This window comes from Gorilla gorilla, chromosome 15 (genome assembly GCF_029281585.2).
Source record: "Gorilla gorilla gorilla isolate KB3781 chromosome 15, NHGRI_mGorGor1-v2.1_pri, whole genome shotgun sequence".
NCBI lineage: Eukaryota > Metazoa > Chordata > Mammalia > Primates > Hominidae > Gorilla > Gorilla gorilla.
Window position 1 is genome coordinate 33,881,112 of NC_073239.2, and position 19,408 is coordinate 33,900,519.

At 42.0% G+C, this 19,408-nt stretch overlaps 1 non-coding gene across 1 annotated transcript; it reads left to right on the forward strand.

The window, feature by feature from the left end:
• The first annotated feature begins 7,429 nt into the window (after positions 1-7,429).
• On the forward strand, positions 7,430-7,498 carry LOC115930707 (small nucleolar RNA SNORD41). Its single transcript, XR_004067322.1, has one exon. It is a non-coding gene; the product is annotated as a small nucleolar RNA SNORD41 (small nucleolar RNA).
• Positions 7,499-19,408: the final 11,910 nt, after the last annotated feature.

A 19,408-nucleotide genomic window follows, 5' to 3' on the forward strand; every position in this document is an offset into this window, starting at 1 on the left:
GTGAGTCATAGGGATTTTTTTGTTTTGCAGTGCATATAAAAGTTATGTTAGGCTGGCATGGTGGCTCAGGCCTGTAATCTCAGCACTTTGGGAGGCTGAGGCAGGTGGATTGCTTGAGCTCAGGAGTTTGAGACCAACCTTGGTAACATGGTAAGACCCCATCTCTTAAAAAAAAAAAATACTAGGCTGGGTGTGGTGGCTCATGCCTGTAATCCTAGCACTTTGGGAGGCCGAGGTGGGTAGATCACTTGAGGTCAGGAGTTTGAGACCAGCCTGGCCAACATGGTGAAACCCGTCTCTATTAAAAATACAAAAATTAGCCAAGCGTGGTGGTGGGCACCTGTAATCCCAGCTACTTGGGAGGTTGAAACAGGAGAATTGCTTGAACCCGGGAGGTGGAGGTTGCAGTGAGCCGAGATCATGCCATTGCACTCCAGCCTGGGCAACAAGAGCGAAACTCCATCTCAAAAAAAAAAAAGAAAAAGTTATGTTTACACTATACTGTAGTCTCTTAAGTGTGCAATCACATGTTTAAAAAAACAATGTACATACCTTAATTTGAAAATGTTTTATCACTTAAAAATGTTGATGATCATCTGAGCCTTCAGGAAGTCATATTTTTACTGGTGGAGGGTCTTGCCTTGATGTTTGTTGACTATCAAGGTGGTGGTTGCTGAAGGTTGGGGTGGCATAAAATAAGACAATGAAGTTTGCTGCATCAATTGACTATGCTTTTCATGAAAGATTTCTCTATAGCATGTGATGCTGTTTGATAGGATTTTACCCACGGTAGAACTTCTTTCAAAATTGGAGTTAGTCCTCTCAAACCCTGCTGCTGCTTTGTCAATTAAGTTTATATGATATTTTAAATCTTTTGTTGTCATTTCAACAATGTTCATAGCAACTTCACCAGGAGTAGATGTCATCTCAAGAAACCACTTTGTTTGTCTAGAAGAAGCAACTCCTCATCTCTTAAAGTTTCATCATGAGATTGTAGCAATTCAGTCACATCTTCAGACTCCACTTCCAATTCTAGTTCTCTTGCTATTTCTACCACATCTGCAGTTACATCCCTCCATAAAGTCTTAGACTTCTCAACATCAACCATGAGGGTTGGAATCAACTTCTTCTAAACTCCAGTTAATGTTGATATTTTCACCTCCTCCCATGAATCACAAATGCTCTTAATGGCATCTGGGAGGGTGAATCCTTTCCAAAAGGTTTTCAATTGACTTTGCCCAGATCCATCATAGGAATTGCTATCTATGGCCGCCATAGCTTTACAAAATATATTTCTTAAATAATAGACTTGAAAGTCAAAAGTACTTCTTGATCCACAGGCTAAGGAAGAGATTTTGTGTTAGCAGGCATGAAAACAACATTAATCTCCTTGTACATTCTCGATCAGAGCTATAGGGTGACAAGGTGCACTATCAATGGTCAGTAATTTTTTTTTTAATGGAGACTGAGTCTTGCTGTGTTGCCTAGACTGGTCTCGAACTCCTGGCCTCAAGTGATTTTCCTGCCTTGGCCTCCTTAAATGTTGGGGTTACAGGCATGAGCCACTGTGCCCAGCCTGCAATAATATTTTGATAGGAATCTTTTTTTCTGAGGGGTAGGTATCAATAATGAGCTTAAAATATTCAGCAAACTGTAGGGTAAACAGATATGCTGTCATCCAGGCTTTGTTGTTCCCTTTATAGAATACAGGCTGAGTAGATTTCGCATAATTTTTTTTTTTAAGAGACAAGATCTCTCTCTGTTGCCCAGACTGGAGTGCAGTGGTGTGATCATGTCTCACTGTAGCCTTGATCTCCCAGGTTCAAGTGATCTTCCTGCCTCAGGCTCCTGAGTAGCTGAGACTACAGGTGCAACTAATTTTTGTGGTTTTTTTTGTAGAGATAAGGTTTTGCCATGTTGCCCAGGCTGGTCTCAAACTACTGGGCTCCAGTGATCCACACAGCTACCTTGGTGTGTCCCAAAGTGTTGGGGGTTACAGGTGTGAGCCAGCATGCCTGTCCTGACAGTTTTTTTTTTTTTTTAAAGCACTTTAAATGTATTATCCCACTGCGTTCTGGCATCCAGGGTTTCTGCTGAGAAAATGGCCAGTAGTGTTTTTTTTTTTTTTTTCCTCAGAGTGATTGGACTTCAGCTGATAGTGTTATTGAGGATCACTTGTACATTATGAGTTGCTTCTCTCTTGCTGCTGTCAAGATTCTCTATCTTTCAACAGTTTGATTATAATGTGTCTCAGTGTGAGTCTCTTTGGATTTATTTTACTTGGAGTTTATTGAGATTCTTGGATTTGTAGATTAGTGTCTTTCATCAAATTTGGGAAGTTTTCAGCCATTTCTTCAAATAATCTTTTTGCCCCTTTCTCCATCTCCTCTTTGGGAATCGTAATGCATATGTTGGTCTACTTAATGGTATTCCACAAGTTCCTTGGTCTCTGTCCACTTTTCTTTTTTTTTTTTTTTGAGACAGAGCCTCACTCTGTTGCCCAGGCTAGAGTGCAGTGACACAATCTTGGCTCACTGCAACCTCTGCCTCCCAGGTTCAAGCAATTTTCCTGCCTCAGCCTTCTGAGTAGTTGGGATTACAGGCACTCATCACCATGTCCAGCTAATTTTTGTATTTTTAGCAGAGATAAGGTTTTGCCATGTTGGCCAGGCTGTTTTCGAACTCCTGACCTCAAGTGATCCACCCGCCTTGACCTCCCAAAGTGCTGAGATGACAGGCATGAGCCACCTCACTTGGCCTATCCACTTTTCTTTATTTATTTTTCTTTATGCTCCTCAGATTTGAAATTTTCAATTGTCTTATTTTCAAGTTCACTGATTCTTCTGTGTTTGAGCTCCTCTAGTAAATTTTCATTTCAGTTATTGTGTCTTTCAGCTATAGAATTTCTGTTTAGCTCCTTTTTACAATTTTTGTCCCTTTCTTGGTATTCTAATTTTGTTAATATACCATTTTCCTGATTTCCTTTAGTTTTTTGTCCATGTTTTCTTTTAGCTCTTTGAGCAAATTTAAGATAATTGTTTTAAAGTCTTTGGTAAGTCAAATGTCTGGGTGTCCTCAGAAATGGTTTCTGCCAATTAATTTTACTCCTTTGAATGTGCCATGTTTTCCTGTTTCTTTGTATGCCTTGTAATTTTTGTAGTTTTTGTTGAAAAGTAGACATTTGAAAAAACAGCTAACTCCCCTAGTCTTTGCAGATTGGCTCTATACTGATACAGTTCTTCAGCACTGAGCAAGGCTTGCTTTGAGCCTAGGGATCAGCTGAGGTGAAGGCTTAAGGTCTTTTCAGGGCTTTTCTGACCAAGTGTCTTACCTGGGCATGTGTAACTTCCCAATTTCCCCATATACATGGCTGCTTTTGAATGTCTTATTTCCTAAAGAGTCTCAGTCCGGTTTCTCCTGGGGCCTTACATGGTCTACTGTATGTATCCACCCATAGTCTTTTACTCCACATGTCAGTGGGTCTGCAGTCTCCTTGCAGCTTTCATGAGCAATGACTACCGCTTTTCTGAGACCTGAGGCCAGTCCTTTAGGTAACCCCCATATGCGCACAATAATTTGCAAAAAGCTTTGCTCTTCTCCCTTCCATTTAAGGGAGGGAACTTGGAATTAGGCTGCTGCCTCTTCCAGACTAAGAGCACTGCCGCATCAGGGAGGAGGAGGGGACGAGGGCAAATAAAGACACCACAAAACTTTCTTAAGATTTGGAAGGTGGGCATTCACTTGGTTACTGTAAACCTTTAACTGTTTTTTGGAGCTCTTACAGGTTAGTTCAGCTCATTTCTGGTTGTTTTATGACGTTTCTGTTGGATAATGAAAGCTTGGAGCTTTGTCGTCCACCATTTTGCTGATATCACATGAGCATCCATTTTAATAAGATAGAAGAAAAGAGCACATTGGACCTTAAGTAAGTGTAAGAAAAGAAATAGAAAGTTAAGAGAAGAGGCCAGGCACGGTGGCTCACACCTGTAATCCCAGCACTTTGGGAGGCTGAGGTGGGTGGATCACCGGAGGTCGGGAGTTCAAGACCAGCCTGACCAACATGGAGAAACCCCATCTTTACCAAAAATACAAAATTAGCTGGGCATGGTGGCACATGCCTGTAATCCCAGCTACTCGGGAGGCTGAGGCAGGAGAATCGCTTGAACCCGGGAGATGGAGGTTACAGTGAGCACTCCAGCCTGGGCAACGGGAGTGAAACTTAAAAGAAAAAAAAAAAAAGATCAGGAGTTCAAGACTAGCCTGAGCAACACAGTGAGATCTCATCTCTAAAAAAAATTTAGGGCCGGTGGCTCACACCTGTAATCCAGCACTTTGAGAGGCTGAGGCAGGAGGATCACAAGGTCAGGAGTTTGAGAGCAGCCTGGCTAACATGGCGAAACCCCATCTCTACTAAAAATACAAAAATTAGCTAGGCACGATGGCTGGCGCCTGTAATCCCAGCTACTTGGGAGACTGAGGCAGGAGAATTTCTTGAACCCAGGAGGCAGAGGTTGCAGTGAGCTGAGATCGTGCCTTGCACTCCAGCTGGGGTGACAAGAGCAAGACTCCGTCTCAAAAAACAAAACAAAACAAAAAGAAATAATCTATATTTCGATTATTGTGGTGGTTACGTAGGTGAATACATTTATCAAAATTCAGCAAACTATTCATTTAAATGAGCACATTTTATGTAAGTTATACATGAATAAATTTTATTCATAAGTAAAAAAACAGTTTACAGAGGACATTTCCCTGTCAAAATGGTACATTTGTCTCGATTAATTCATATATTTTGAGTGAAAAATTTTAAAAAGTTTATTCTCTGGATAATTACTTTGCTTTGTCACCTGGTATGGACATTTAGTCTTTGGTGCCTTATGAGATAAATGAATAAAGTGCTTGGGTAGTTCTGATGAGAGAGATTATGTCTAAGAATACATCAGGGATGGCTTCATGGAGGAAACCATTTTTAATCTTGGCCTTAATTAATAGATACAGAGAAAGAAAGATAAAAATAAAGAAAATAGCATGGCATTCCAGGCAGAATGAACAATAAAGGAAAACAATATTGCCTTTTGCAAAAATACACTGTTTTTTTTTGAGGGACTCTGTGTTTTCATTGTTTGTAATATCACGTCTCCGTGTTAAAGACCTGTGTGTAATTTTCAGTCATTAATTATGCACGGATGATTTCTCCCTATGCTGAATGCTGTTTGGGCTTAATCAGGCAATCTTTTAAAAGATGTAGTCTCTAGGGATTTGCTATTTAAGAAGTGGAACTAGCTACGTTATAATTAAATAATTCCTGCTACAGTACCATGTAAAAGGTCATTCATCATTCAACATTTATTTATTCTACAAAATATTTATTGAGTGCCCATTATATATCTGGTACTATTCTAGGCAATAGAGATACACATAAGTCAATATTTATCCCTCATGGGGCCTAATATTCTTTTTTTGTTCTTTTTTTTATTATTATACTTTAAGTTCTAGGGTACATGTGCATAACATGCAGGTTTGTTACATATGTATACATGTGCCGTGTTGGTTTGCTGCACCCGTTAACTCGTCATTTACATTGGGTAGTTCTCCTAATGCTATCCTTCCCCCATCCCCCCACCCCACGACAGGCCCTGGTGTGTGATGTTCCCTGCCCTGTGTCCAAGTGTTTTCATTGTTCAATTCCCACCTATGAGTGAGAACATGCGGTGTTCAGTTTTCTGTCCTTGTGATAGTTTGCTCAGAATGATGGTTTCCAGCTTCATCCGTGTCGCTACAAAGGACATGAACTCATCCTTTTTTATGGCTGCATAGTATTTCATGGTGTATATGTGCTACATTTTCTTAATCCAGTCTATCATCAATGGACATTTAGGTTGGTTCCAAGTCTTTGCTATTGTGAACAGTGCCGCAATAAACATACGTGTGCATGTGTCTTTATAGTATCATGATTTATAATCCTTTGGGTATATACCCAGTAATGGGATGGCTGGGTCAAATGGTATTTCTAGTTCTAGATCCCTGAGGAATCGCCACACTGTCTTCCACAATGGTTGAACTAGTTTACAGTCCCACCAACAGTGTAAAAGTGTTCCTATTTCTCCACATCCTCTCCAGCACCTGTTGTTTCCTGACTTTTTAATAATTGCCATTCTGACTGGTGTGAGATGGTATCTCACTGTGATTTTGATTTGCATTTCTTTGATGACCAGTGATGATGAGCATTTTTTCATGTGTCTGTTGGCTGCATAAATGTCTTCTTTTGAGAAGTGTCTGTTCATATCCTTTGCCCACTTTTCGATGGGGTTGTTTGATTTTTTTCTTGTAAATTTGTTTAAGTTCTTTGTAGATTTTGGATATTAGCCCTTTGTTAGATGGGTAGATTGCAAAAATTTTCTCCCATTCTGTAGGTTGCCTGTTCACTCTGATGGTAGTTTCTTTTGCTGTGCAGAAGCTCTTTAGTTTAATTAGATCCCATTTGTCTATTTTGGCTTTTGTTGCCATTGCTAATATTCTTAAATTGTATTTAATATCAAACATTCTAAGAAATTACTCTGTAATGAATGTAAAACCACTTTGGGTAGAGAGTATGATACCAGTAGTTCTATTTAATCTTCCTTTTAAACAAATATATATTTATTTTAAAACATGGGTTTTTCATGATTTTTTTTTTGGTTAAATTTTCAGCAATGTGTTTAATACTCCAGGATACCAAAAAAAAAAAAAAAAAGCCTGGGGAATTTATAGTCTAGATATGGAGAAAATACCTATACATGACATGATTAAAGTACTTTTAAGTAGAGTGTGTAATGAAGTTTGAGGTAACAAAATACAGGGTAACTGTGAGGGTGAAATTGACATGGGGTCACAACATTCAGGGGACATTTATGAAGGAGTGTTGGTGAGATTTTAGTTGGTGCTTCCAGGCAGAGGGAACAAGACAGCAGGCCTGGAAGCAGTGATGAGTGGGGTATGTGGAGGACACTGTGAAGACTGGCCTGTAATAAAGTTTAACCTGTAATTCCTTTATAAAGATTTCCACGTAGGAAATTAATCACAGTTATATTCATAGAAGTTCATTACAGTGTTATTTAAAATGATGAAAATTGGCCAGACGCGGTGGCTCACGCTTGTAATCCCAGCACTTTGGGAGGCCGAGGCAGGTGGATCACGAGGTCAGGAGTTTGAGACCAGCCTGACCCATATGGTGAAACCCCGTCTCTACTGAAAATACAAAAATTAGCTGGGTGTGGTGGCATGTGCCTGTAGTCCCAGCTACTCAGGAGGCTGAGACAGGATAATTGCTTGAACCCAGGAGGCAGAGGTTGCAGTGAGCCTAGATCACACCACTGCACTCCAGCCTGGGCAATAGAGGGAGACTCTGTCTCAAACAAACAAACAAAACTCCAAAAAAGATGAAAACTGGAGGGAAGTGATGACAACTGTGACTGTTGTGTGACACTGATTTCTCTCATATTTGTACTGGCTGATCCTGAGGTGAGTCAAAAAAAGACAAAAATGTATAAAAATAAAGAAAAATAAAATGATTAAAAATGGAAACAAGTGACATTTTAATCAATAGGGGAATAGAAATGACTTAGACTGTATTCATTCAATAGAGCAATATGTAGCCATTTCAAAACATGTTTTTGATAACAAGGTGGTAAAATGTCCATGATGAAATAAAAATGTTCAGGCCAGGCGCGGTGGCTCACGCCTGTAATCCCAGCACTTTGGGAGGCCGAGGCAGGTGGATCACGAGGTCAGGAGATCGAGACCATCTTGGCTAACATGATGAAACCCCACCTCTACTAAAAACACACAAAAAAATTAGCCGGGTGTCATGGCGGGCGTCGGTAGTCCCAGCTACTTGGGAGGCTGAGGCAGGAGAATGGTGTGAACCCAGGAGGCAGAGGAGGTTGCAGTGAGCCGAGATCGTGCCACTGCACTCCAGCCTGGGTGACTGAGCAAGACTCCTTCTCAAAAAAAAAAAAAAGAAAAATGTTCATAATTATGTAAAAGAAGCAGAATATAAAACTGTAAGTACATTATGATGGTAATTTTATGAAAATGAAAAAATATGTATATCTTAGAAAAAAAGCCTGGAACAAAATACTCCAAACATTTTATTTACTTTAATATAATTTATGTATTTATTTTATAGAGACAGGTTCTCCCTATGTTGCCCAGGCTGGTCTCGAACTCCTGGGCTCAAGTGATCCTTCTGCCTCAGCCTCCCAAATTTCTGGGATTACAGGCATGAGCCACCATGCCTGGCCTCCAAATATTTTATGATGGTTATCACTTGTTGATGGAATTATAGGTGATTTTTATTTCCATCTTTATATTTTTCTGTAATTTTAACATTTATTGTAATGATTACATATTTTGCTTATGCTCTTAGATAATATTTGTATTAGTTTGCTAGAGCTGCCATACCAAAATACCATGCATTTGGTTGCTTACACAACAGAAATTCATTTTCTCATAGTTCTGGAGGCTAGAAGTCCATGATCAGGGTACCAGTAGGCCTGGTTTCTTCTGAGGCCTGATTCCTTGGTTTGCAGGTGGCTACTTTCCCACTCTGTCTTCATATGGTTTTCCCTCTGTCTGCACATGTTTCTGGTGTCTCCTGGTATGCCTAAATTTCTCCTTCTTACAAGGACACCAGTCATATTGGATTAGGGCCTACCCTGAAAAAAAAACAGAGCACCTCATTTTAACCTAAGCAATGCTTTAAAGACCTTATCTTCAAATATAGTCACATTCTCAAGGACTGGGGCTTAGGACTTACACAAATTTTGGGAAGACACAATTCAACCTATACACTAATTTAAAAAGTAATTGGTATATTATTGGTAATACAGACACAAAAACTGGGGCAAGCCTGACTAGAGTAGAAAGATATGTGGCAAATAGCAATAGGAGGGTAGGTGAAATAACTTCAATGATACCTTAATTATTGATTGTTCACTGTGTACTGGGCATTGTATTAAGATATATTGACTGTCTCACGAAATCATTGATTTAAATATTGATTTAATATGGCATCAAGTTTGGGAAAACATTGAATCATGACAAGCTGCGGACTTTGGGTAGACATAAGGAACGATTTGAAGGTAGGAAAATGACACGAGGAAGAGTATTTTATTTATTATTATTATTATTATTATTTTGAGATGGAGTCTCGCTCTGTTGCCCAGGCTGGAGTGCAGTGGCACAATCTCGGCTCACTGCGACCTCTGCCTCCTGGGTTCAAGTGATTCTCCTGCCTCAGCCTCCCGAGTAGCTGGGATTACAGGTGTGCACCACCATGCCCGGCTAATTTTGTATTTTTAGTGGAGACGGGGTTTCCCCATGTTGGCCAGGCTGGTCTCAAACTGCTGACGTCAGATGATCCACTGGCCTCAGCCTCCCAAAGTGCTGGGATTACAGGCGTGAGGCACAGCGCCTGGCCATTTATTTTTATTATTTTTTTTGAGACGGAGTCTGACTCTGTCACTCAGGCTAGAGTGCAGTGGCATGATCTCGACTCACTGCAACCTCTGCCTCCCGGGTTCGAGTGATTCTCTTGCCTCAGCCTCCTGAGTAGCTGGGACTACAGACATGCACCACCACGCCTGGCTAATTTTTGTATTTTTAATAGAGATGGGTTTCACCATGTTGGCCAGGCTGGTCTCAAACTCCTGAACTGTAATCTGCTTGCCTCGGCCTCCCAAAGTGCTAGGATTAGATGCATGAGCCACTGTGCTCGGCCACAGGAAGGGTATTTTAGGAAGATTAGTTTGGTAACAGAATGGATTAGTGGGCCAGGCACAGTGGCTCATGCCTGTAATCCGAGCACTTCGGGAGGCCGAGGCAGGTAGATCACTTGAGGTCAGGAGTTCGAGATCAGCCTGGCTAACATGGTGAAACCCTGTGTCTACTAAAAATACAAAAATTAGCTGGGCATGATAATGGGTGCCTGTAATCCCAGCTACTCGGGAGGCTGAGGCAGGAGAATCGCTTGAACCTGGGAGGCGGAGGTTGCAATGAGCCTCGCCATTGCACTCCAGTCTGGAAGATAACAGTGAAACTCTGTCTCAAAAAAAAAAAAAAAAAAAAAGAATGGATTAGTGTCAGTTTAATTTCAGGAATCAGCAAACTTTTCTGTGAAGGACCAGAAAGTAAATATTTTGGGGCATACATATGGTCTCTGTTGCAAATACTGAACTCTGTCATTATAATGTGAAAGCAGTGACACACAATAACTAAATGAATGAGCATGGCAGCTGCTAAATCTCAGGTTTAAGCTAAAGCTACCTTCTTACATATTTTAAGTTCATCCTAAAGGTTTCTTTGTACATTGTGAACTACAACCTAAATGGAATTGTAAACAGACTGTAGCCTACTCTTGTGCCAATCACTGTTTCGGCCAATCAAACATGGCCAACTGTTCAAACTGTGTTCAAATAGGGCAAATGCCGAGCTACAACCAATCTGGCTGTTTCTGTACCTCATTTCCATTTTCTGTATGTCACTTTCCTTTTTCTGCCCATAAATCTTCCACCACGTGGCTGCTCTAGAGTCTCTCAGGATACTCTAGCTCGGGAGGCTGATTCGTGAATCATTTTTTTGCTCAATTAACTGTTTTAAATTTAATTCGGCTGAAGTTTTTCTTTTAACTCAGTGTACCAATAAAACTTATGTACAAGGAAAATTGCAATGTTCCCAACACAAAGAAAAGGGTTGGTTTTTAATATCAATTAAAAAACCCTTGATGTACAAGAACAGGTGGTGGGCTAGATTTGGCTGATTGGCCATTGTGTGGTGACTCCTGGAATAGACCACGTAGAAGGGACAGTAGCAGATAAAAACTGGAGGTTCAAGCCAAGTTAGGAAGAGAATACAGCAATAATTAATATCTGCAGTGAGGAGGGCCAGAATTAAGCTGGGCCAATGTGATGGAAATGGAGATATATTGGAACCCTTTTAGGGGAAAAGGACTGCAGACCAGGTGATGACTGGAATGCAGAACTTGAAGTGGAGAAAACGAAAGATTTTGGGGATTCTGAGCAGGGAAGTGGGGAAAGGGCAGGGCAGTGCCACCGACATAAATGGATACATCCATGAACTGGCCATTTGCCTGGATGCTCCCAAATCCTTTTCTGCTCTTACCCTCTCTAACTCATATCACATGAAACTACTTGCCCCTGGCTTCTGAGTGGGTTCTGGCAATGGAAGTGTAAACCAAAAATAAAATTCTAAGACCCCTCCTCTTGGCCAAGGGCATTCCAGAATTAACCTGAAAAACTAGCTCAGGCCATGATGGAAGAGAGGGTTGAAAATGCCTCATTATACCCTCTTCCCTTTTGGAATTCAGGAAAAGCCCGACCAGCATTGACCAACACAGATCTTAAGTCTGATCAGAAACATTTACAATCTACTCTCTCAGAAGCCTGCTACCTGGATGCTTCAAGTGCAGGATAAAACCTTGGTTTACACAACCCCTCACTGTAACCCAGACATTCCTTTCTACTGATAGTAACACTTTCAACCTGATGCCAATCAGATAATGGTTTCTTTTTTCTTTTTTTTTTTCTTTTTTTGAAGCAGAGTTTCACTCTTGTTGCCCAAGCTGGAGTGCAGTGGCGTGATCTTGGCTTACCGCAACCTCTGCTTCGCGGGTTTGAGCGATTCTCCTGCCTCAGCCTCCTGGGTAGCTGGGTTTACAGGCATGCACCACGATGCCTGGCTAATTTTGTATTTTTAGTAGAGACAGGCTGGGCACGGTGGCTCACACCTGTAATCCCAGCACTTGGCAAGACTGAGGCGGGTGGATCAGGAGTTTGAGACCAGCCTGACCAACATGGTGAAACCCCGTCTCTACTAAAAATACAAAAATTAGCCAGGCATGGTGGTGCGTGCCTGTAGTCCCAGCTACTCAGGAGGCTGAGGCAGGAGAACTGCTTGAACCTGGGAGGTGGAGGTTGCAGTGAGCCGAAATCATGCCACTGCACTCCAGCCTGGGTGACAGAGTGAGACTCCATCTCAAGAAAAAAAATAATAATAACTAAAACAAATTAGCCACGCATGGTGGTGTACACCTTTGGTCCCAGCTACTAGGGTGGCTGAGGTGGGAGAGTCCCTTGAGCTCAGAAGTTTGATGCTGCAGTGAGCTATGATTTCTCCACTGCACTCTGGCTTGGGGAACAACAGAGTGAGACCTGCCATCTCCAAAAAAAAAAAAAAAAAAAAAAAATGGGCTGGGCATGGTGGCTCATGCCTGTAATCCCAGCACTTTGGGAGGGCGAGGCAGGCGGATCACCTGAGCTCAGGAGTTCGAGATCAGCCTGGCCAGTATGGTGAAACCCCGTCTCTACTAAAAATACAAAAATTAGCCAGGCGTGGTGGCACACGCCTGTAGTCCCAGCTACTCGGGAGGCTGAGGCAGAAGAATAGCTTGAACCCGGGGGGCGGAGGTTGCGGTGAGCCAAGATCAAGCCACTGCAATCCAGCCTGGACGACAGAGCGAGACTCCATTTCAAAATAAATAAATAAATAAATAAATAAATAAATAAATAAATAAGTAGAGACAGGGTTTCTCCATGTTGCTCAGGCTGGTCTCGAACTCCCAACCTCAGGTTATCTGCCTTGGCCTTCCAAAGTGCTGGGATTATAGGCATGAGCCATGGTGCCGGGCAGAGAATTGTTAAATCTACCTATGACCTGGAAGGCCCATCCCCCACCTCCCTCCTTTGAGTTGTTCCACCCTTCCAGATCAAACCAATGTAAATCTTACATGTATTGATTGATGTCTTATGTCTCTCTAAAATTTATAAAAGCAAGCTGTACCCCAACCACTTTGGTCGCATGTTGTCAGGGCCTCCTGAGGCTGTGTCACAGGCGCGTCTTTAGCCTTGGCAAAATAAACTTTCTAAATTGATTGAGACCTATCTCAGATACTTTTAAGTTCACAAAAGTCACTGGCACAAGAGTGTAGACGGGGGGAAGAGAACCCAGGGTAGTTCTCTCCTGCTGTCTCTGCTTCCTGTATTATTCCTAGCAGCAACATCTCTTCCTCCTTGGCCAGACAGCCTTTCTCTCCACTATTCTAGTTCCCTCCATGCAGACCTTGCCATGATTCTTCTGACCTCTGGATGCCCTTAGATTCTGGGCTCCACTAACTCCACTAACTCCCATTGTCCCTCCAGCCTAGGAGGTGGCGGCAGGTGCCTGCTGTTGCATTTCCAGATTGCTTCGTTGTGCCCCTTTTGGCTTCTTAGCTCTTCTCTTACCCATGTACCAATTCCCTGTGGTAAAATCCTTCTGAAATACTTAGAGTGGTTTCTGCTTTCTGGCTGGACCCTAACTAATATAGTTCAGAAGCTGCATCAGTTATTAAGTTATTATCTCTTAGCTCCAAACCCACTGCTTTGTGATTCTGGGGCTGGTATTCCACAAACTGCTTTTCTGCTTCTCCAACTGGCTCCCTGTTCCACTCTGCCAATGAGGGATGCTAGAGCAGGGCTAGAAGGCTGGATGTGGGAGAATGAATTGTTACCTCTAGTTTGTTCCATGTGGGTTTCCTATCTAATTGCATCCTGTGAGCACCATCAAGCGGCGCTTCTTCATTCCGGCAGTGCCTCTCATCCAGGAGCTGTATCCAGTTTCCAATCTTTCTAACACTTGCAGAGCCCGTCTTATCATGCCCACTCAGGAACATCAGTGGTGCTCTCTCCTCAGATGTATGAATTTCAGTTCTGTGGGAGCCTTTGTTTAAGCTTCAAAGTTTTTTATTATTTATTTATTTATTTATTTATTTTAAGACGGAGTCTCGCTCTGTCGCCAGGCTGGAGTGCAGTGGTGCAATCTTGGCTTACTGCAACCTTTGCCTCCCAGGTTCAAGCGATTCTCCTGCCTCAGCCTCCCAAGTAGCTGGGACTACAGGCGTGTGCCAGCACACCCAGCTAATTTTTGTATTTTTAGTACAGACGGGGTTTCACAATGTTGGCCAGGATGGTCTTGATCTCCTGACCTCGTGATCCACCCACCTCGGCCTCCCAAAGTGCTGGGATTACAGGCGTGAGCCACTGTGCCTGGCCTGAGCGTCAAAGTTTTAATCACCCTGGCCTCTTCCCTTTGTTCCCTCAGCTGTAGGGGTGGCAACTGCGTTCTGCAATTGCTACCTCTGTGGTCCTTTAGAGTTCTCTTTTTGCTCTTTTAGTTACCTAATTAACAACTTTATAATTACTTAACAATCCTTTATATTTAATTCTTTCCATACACTGGTGTGGTTTCTGTCTCCTGACTGGGTCTTGCCAGTTACAGAAGTGCAGCTGGGTTTTTTTTTTGAAAGGTGTCAGGTTTGGTTTTGAGAATATTGAATTTGCAATGACAGCGGGCTATTCAAGTGGAGATAACTTGTACATAGATCAACTATGGCCCTGGAGTTTGTGGGAGAGACAGGATCTGAAAACGTTTTGTTCTCGTCAGCACTGATGTGGTCACAGTAACTATGATTGCTTGAGCTCTTTGGGTGAGTGGTGTGAAGTGCCAAGAGCAGATGGCTGAGAACAGCCTCACAAAGAAAAGGTGGCAACATTTTTAAAAATCACAAATTTGAAGATACAATGATGAATTTATGATAAAGTGTTGATAAATGAAGCTCATACCAAGATTTTTTTTCTGGCTACACTTAAATTCTTACCCAGCCCGTGTTTCAAAGGGTGTACCAATATTGAGGCTATCCTTACAAAGCAAAAGCCTAGGTACCCTGGAGCTCTTACTTTTCCTCTAGCACCACTAGGGAAAGCCACCAGGTCACAGTGAAGACATTATTAATTTATCCTTCCTTCTTTTGATTCTGCGAATCTACTATCAACACTGTAGTGGTACTACAGAAAGATATAAAAGTTATAAGAAAATTTTATCATCTGATCAGTGGGGCTCTCCCCATTACTAACCAGCTATTTTTTAAAATGTCTTTTAAAAAACTTTTATTTTATTTTACTTTTTTGTAAAGACGGGGTCTCACTATGTTGCCTAGGCTGGTCTTGAACTCCTGGCCCAAAGTTATCATCCCTCCTCAGCCTCCCAAAGTGCTAAGATTACAGGCATGAGCCACCGAGTCTGGCCTTTTAAAATGTCTTATCAATTTATTCAAACATCTACTGAGTAGGTACTGACACCTGGTGTCAGGTGTCCATTTCTTTGCAGTTTCCTGCCCACATTGTTCTAAGCCTTTTTTCTCCTGCACCCTCCTCTTGGTGCCCCTCCGTGCCCCTTCTCCTTTGACAGGGGCTATCTGTTACTTTGCTGGCAAAATAAAGACCATGCGAGATAAGCCTTTTAATCCATTCCAAAACAACTCTGTGGCAATTTCTTTTTCTTCCCCATCTTAGGCGAGGAACTGAACTTCCTCTTTCTAAGTTTAAACTAACCTTATGTTTTCAGTCCTCTCTGTTCTCTCCCTTTTCTCCCTGGTGGGTGCTATAACATCTGCAATCAAAGATTTTCTGTCTTAATTATCTTCTTTTTGTCTAGCTTAAGCACCTTTAATTTCTTCTTCTCTCCTCTGCCTGCAGACATAATCCTTTTTCCTCCTTGCTGAAAAAAACAAACAAAAACCCCAAACCCCAAAGCCTTCATTTGACCTTGCTGCAATTTTTATCCTAATTTCCTCATCCTTTTGTTGTTACATGTTTTGAGGACAGAATTCCATTTTCTCAATGCAGAGTCACTCCTTGTTCTGCCCTCTTGACGTCTGCTGCTCCCTCAGCCCTCATCTCTGCCACTCAAACTGATTGCTGAAGGCAACCCTGGGTTCCTCATCCTGAGGCGTGGCGGATTTTTCTCATCCCTCATTGTCTTAGATTTCTCAGTGGTATTTGACACTGTTGATTATCTTTCTTTCTAACTCTCTCCTTTCATAGTTTTCATAGAACAACATATAATTTTCTTCCCATCTTTTGTAACCTTTCGAGACAATTTGGATGACTATATGTGCTGAGCTTAAATTCCAACATATCTACTGCAGTTTGATGGGGGCATGAAGAAATAGTGGTGTCACCGAAAACTGATTGCTGCTAAGATAGGCTTTGTATAATTTTGTCCAATGATATAATCAACTAGGGGTCTGTCTTCAGCTTGAGAAGTCTTACTGTTTGATTGTGTCAGAAGCTGACTAAAGTAACCAGTCTCATCAGAGAATAGTGCTTGTTGTATAGTCTCTCCCTTGAACCATGCTAGGTAGCTAATCCCTAACACATTTTGCCCTTCCAATCCCTTTCATTTCTCCACGTTTTAACCTTCCAGTTTCTGATCTAGATACATTAATTCATTGTTTAGGATGCGATCAAGTTCTATGTTCTGACTTTTTACGTTTATGTCCCAGTGGCATGTGTTGGTTTTATTCATTAAACTTAGAGTTCTGGAGGTTTTTCTGCCCTAAGTGTAACTCACAGTGCTCTATATAAGAACAACAACAATAACAAAAACAAACCCACTTCATTTGACAGGCTTTTCTCTCTTCTTTTTTTAATTTTTAATTTTTTTTTTTTTTTTTGAGATGAAGCCTTGCTTTGTTGCCCAGTCTGGAGTGCAGTGGTGCGATCATGGCCCACCACAGCCTCGACTTCCTAGGCTCAAGCCATCCTCCCTCCTCAGCCTCCCAAGTAGCTGGGACTACAGGGGTGCACCACCACACACAGCTAATTAAAAATTAAAAAAAAAAAGAAATGGGGTCTCACTGAGACAGCCAGGTGGGAGGTGGTCCCTGGAGAAACTCCAACCAGCCTGCCAGCTGAGGTGGAGCCTGGGGAAGTTCATGACTTTCGCAGCGGGGAGGAGCCTGGCCCCTCTTCCTGTGTGGAACCTGAGATTCAAACGGTGGGTGGGATGCGCTCTAGCAGGGGGCTCTGGCCTTGTGGAGGATCCTTGTTTCCCCCTTTTATTTCCCTTTTCATTCAGTAAAACCCTACTTCACTCACCCTTTAAACTGTCTGTGAGCCTAAATTTTCGTGGCAGTGGGACGGACAAGAACCCCGTCTTTAGCTGAACTAAGGAAAGTCCTGCAACATCACTGTGTTGCCTAGGCTGGGCTTTTCTCTCTCCTTAAATGTAGAAGTTATTTAACATGATCCTGATTTTGAAAAGTAGAATGCCTCTCGGAGATTTTATGTTTGTTATTCAAGATGAAGAAAATAGGGTTTATTATTGTATGAGAATAATTCTATTCATAAATAAAAAATGCTAATTTGAAAAATGTCATCATCCTATGAGACTGGATAAAAATAAGAAAGGATAGCCTGGTCTTATAAACAATGTTTTGGGTATTGTGCAAAGTTATAGAGGAACTTCTAGTTCTCAGTGTTGTTAGCTGATATCTATCATGGCGCTTTAGACCAAATAGAAAGAGAACTGAGCATTGTGAGTTGTGGGAAAAAGAGGCCTCTACAACAAAGAAAAAAGAAGACTACAGTTTTTTGAACTTTAACTGTTACTTATTCCTGATTTGAACATGGCAGATTTTTTTTTCTTTTTTTTGAGACAGAGTTTTGCTCTTGTTGCCCAGGCTGGAGTGCAATGGCAGTATCTTGGCTGACTGCAACCTCTGCCTTCTGGGTTCAAGCGATTCTCCTGCCTCAGCCTCCTGAGTAGCTGGGATTATAGGCATGTGCCACCACACCTGGCTAATTTTGTATTTTTAGTAGAGATGGGGTTTCTCCATGTTGTTCAGGTTGGTCCCGAACTCCTGACCTCAGATGATCAGCCCACCTTGGCCTCCCAAAGTGCGGGGACTACAGGTGTGAGCCACTACACCTGGCCTTCAAACATGGCAGATTTTAGTAGAGCCTTAACACTTATCCCTACTGCTGTCATTTACCATGAGTTAACTTATATTGCTGAAAGTAGGGAGATTTTGCTACTTATAGATCATAGAATTTCCCTACTTTCCCATTTTTATTCTTTTATGTTGTATTTTTTCTCCTATACATATGGTGTAGTTGGGTACACTGTGCAACTCAAATGCACAATTTAATTTTACTTTGGTGTGAAGAAGTTGAGAGTACAACGTGACTTGGCTAGTAATGAGGAAGTCAGGGCGAGAATGCATCTTGGATTCCCCACTAGCCAATTCTGGGACAATTTGAGCCTCAAAGTTACAGATAGTTAACACATAATAACTTACTGACCAAAATAGAAATCCAAGAGTCCAAACCGATGTACGTGAAGAAATGAATAGCCTATAAAAGGAAGACAACAGAACACCTTCTCTTTACAGCAGAATGCCAACTAATAAGTGTGATAAATGTAGATAGAATGATGGAATGAGAAAATCACCATTTGATAACTACCATATTAGTAATTGCTTCAGACAGGAATCATCAATGGTAGCTAAAGTTAGCCAGCAAGTTTGATGAGGAACATGGTATTTACTAGTCTTGAATAATCTCCCTTAAGGTTACCTAGTCATTACAAAGGGAAAAATAGTAACAGTGGCGCTGTCTGGTAAACACTGCTTTAACCAAGTAATCAAAGTTATATCACTAATGATGGGACCAAGTAACATGCATTTCTCATGTGATGTATTTTTTTTTTTTTGAGACAGAGTCTCCATCTGTCACCCAGGCTGGAGTGCAGTGGCAAGATGTTGGCTCACTGCAAACTTCACCTCCCGGGTTCCAGTGATTCTCCCACCTCAGCCTCCTGAGTAGCTGGGATTAGAGGCACCTGCCACCAAGCCCGGCTAATTTTTGTATTTTGAGTAGATACTGGGTTTCACCATGTTGGCCAGGCTGGTCTCGAACTCCCAACCTCAGGTGATCCGCCCGCCTCGGCCTCCCAAAGTGCTGAGATTGCAGGCGTGAGCCACAGTACCTGGCCTTCTGATGTGATGTATTAACAAGGACACAACATCATTTTAGTGGTATTCCTGCCAAAAATGCATATGCTGAATCTAATCATGAGGAAATATCAGAAAAACTCCAATTGAGGGATATTCTACAAACTGGCCTCCAGTCTTCAAAAAAGTCAAGGTCATGAAAGACTGATGATCTGTTTCAGGTTAAAGGAGACTAAAGAGACATGACAACTGGATGTAACATAATCCTGGAATTGGAGACTGGACTTAAAAAAAAAAAAGACGTGTTGGCATAACTGATGACAGGTGACTACGTACTGGATTAGAAAATGGTATTGTAGGCCGGGCGCGGTGGCTCACGCCTGTAATCCCAGTACTTTGGGAGGCTGAGGCAGGTGGATCACCTGAAGTCAGGAATTCGAGACCAGCCTGACTAACATGGTGAAACCCCATCTCTACTAAAAATACAAAAAATAGCTGGGTGTGGTGGCTCATGCCTGTAATCCCGGCTACTCAGGAGGCTGAGACAGAAGAATCGCTTGAACCCTGGAGGCGGAGGTT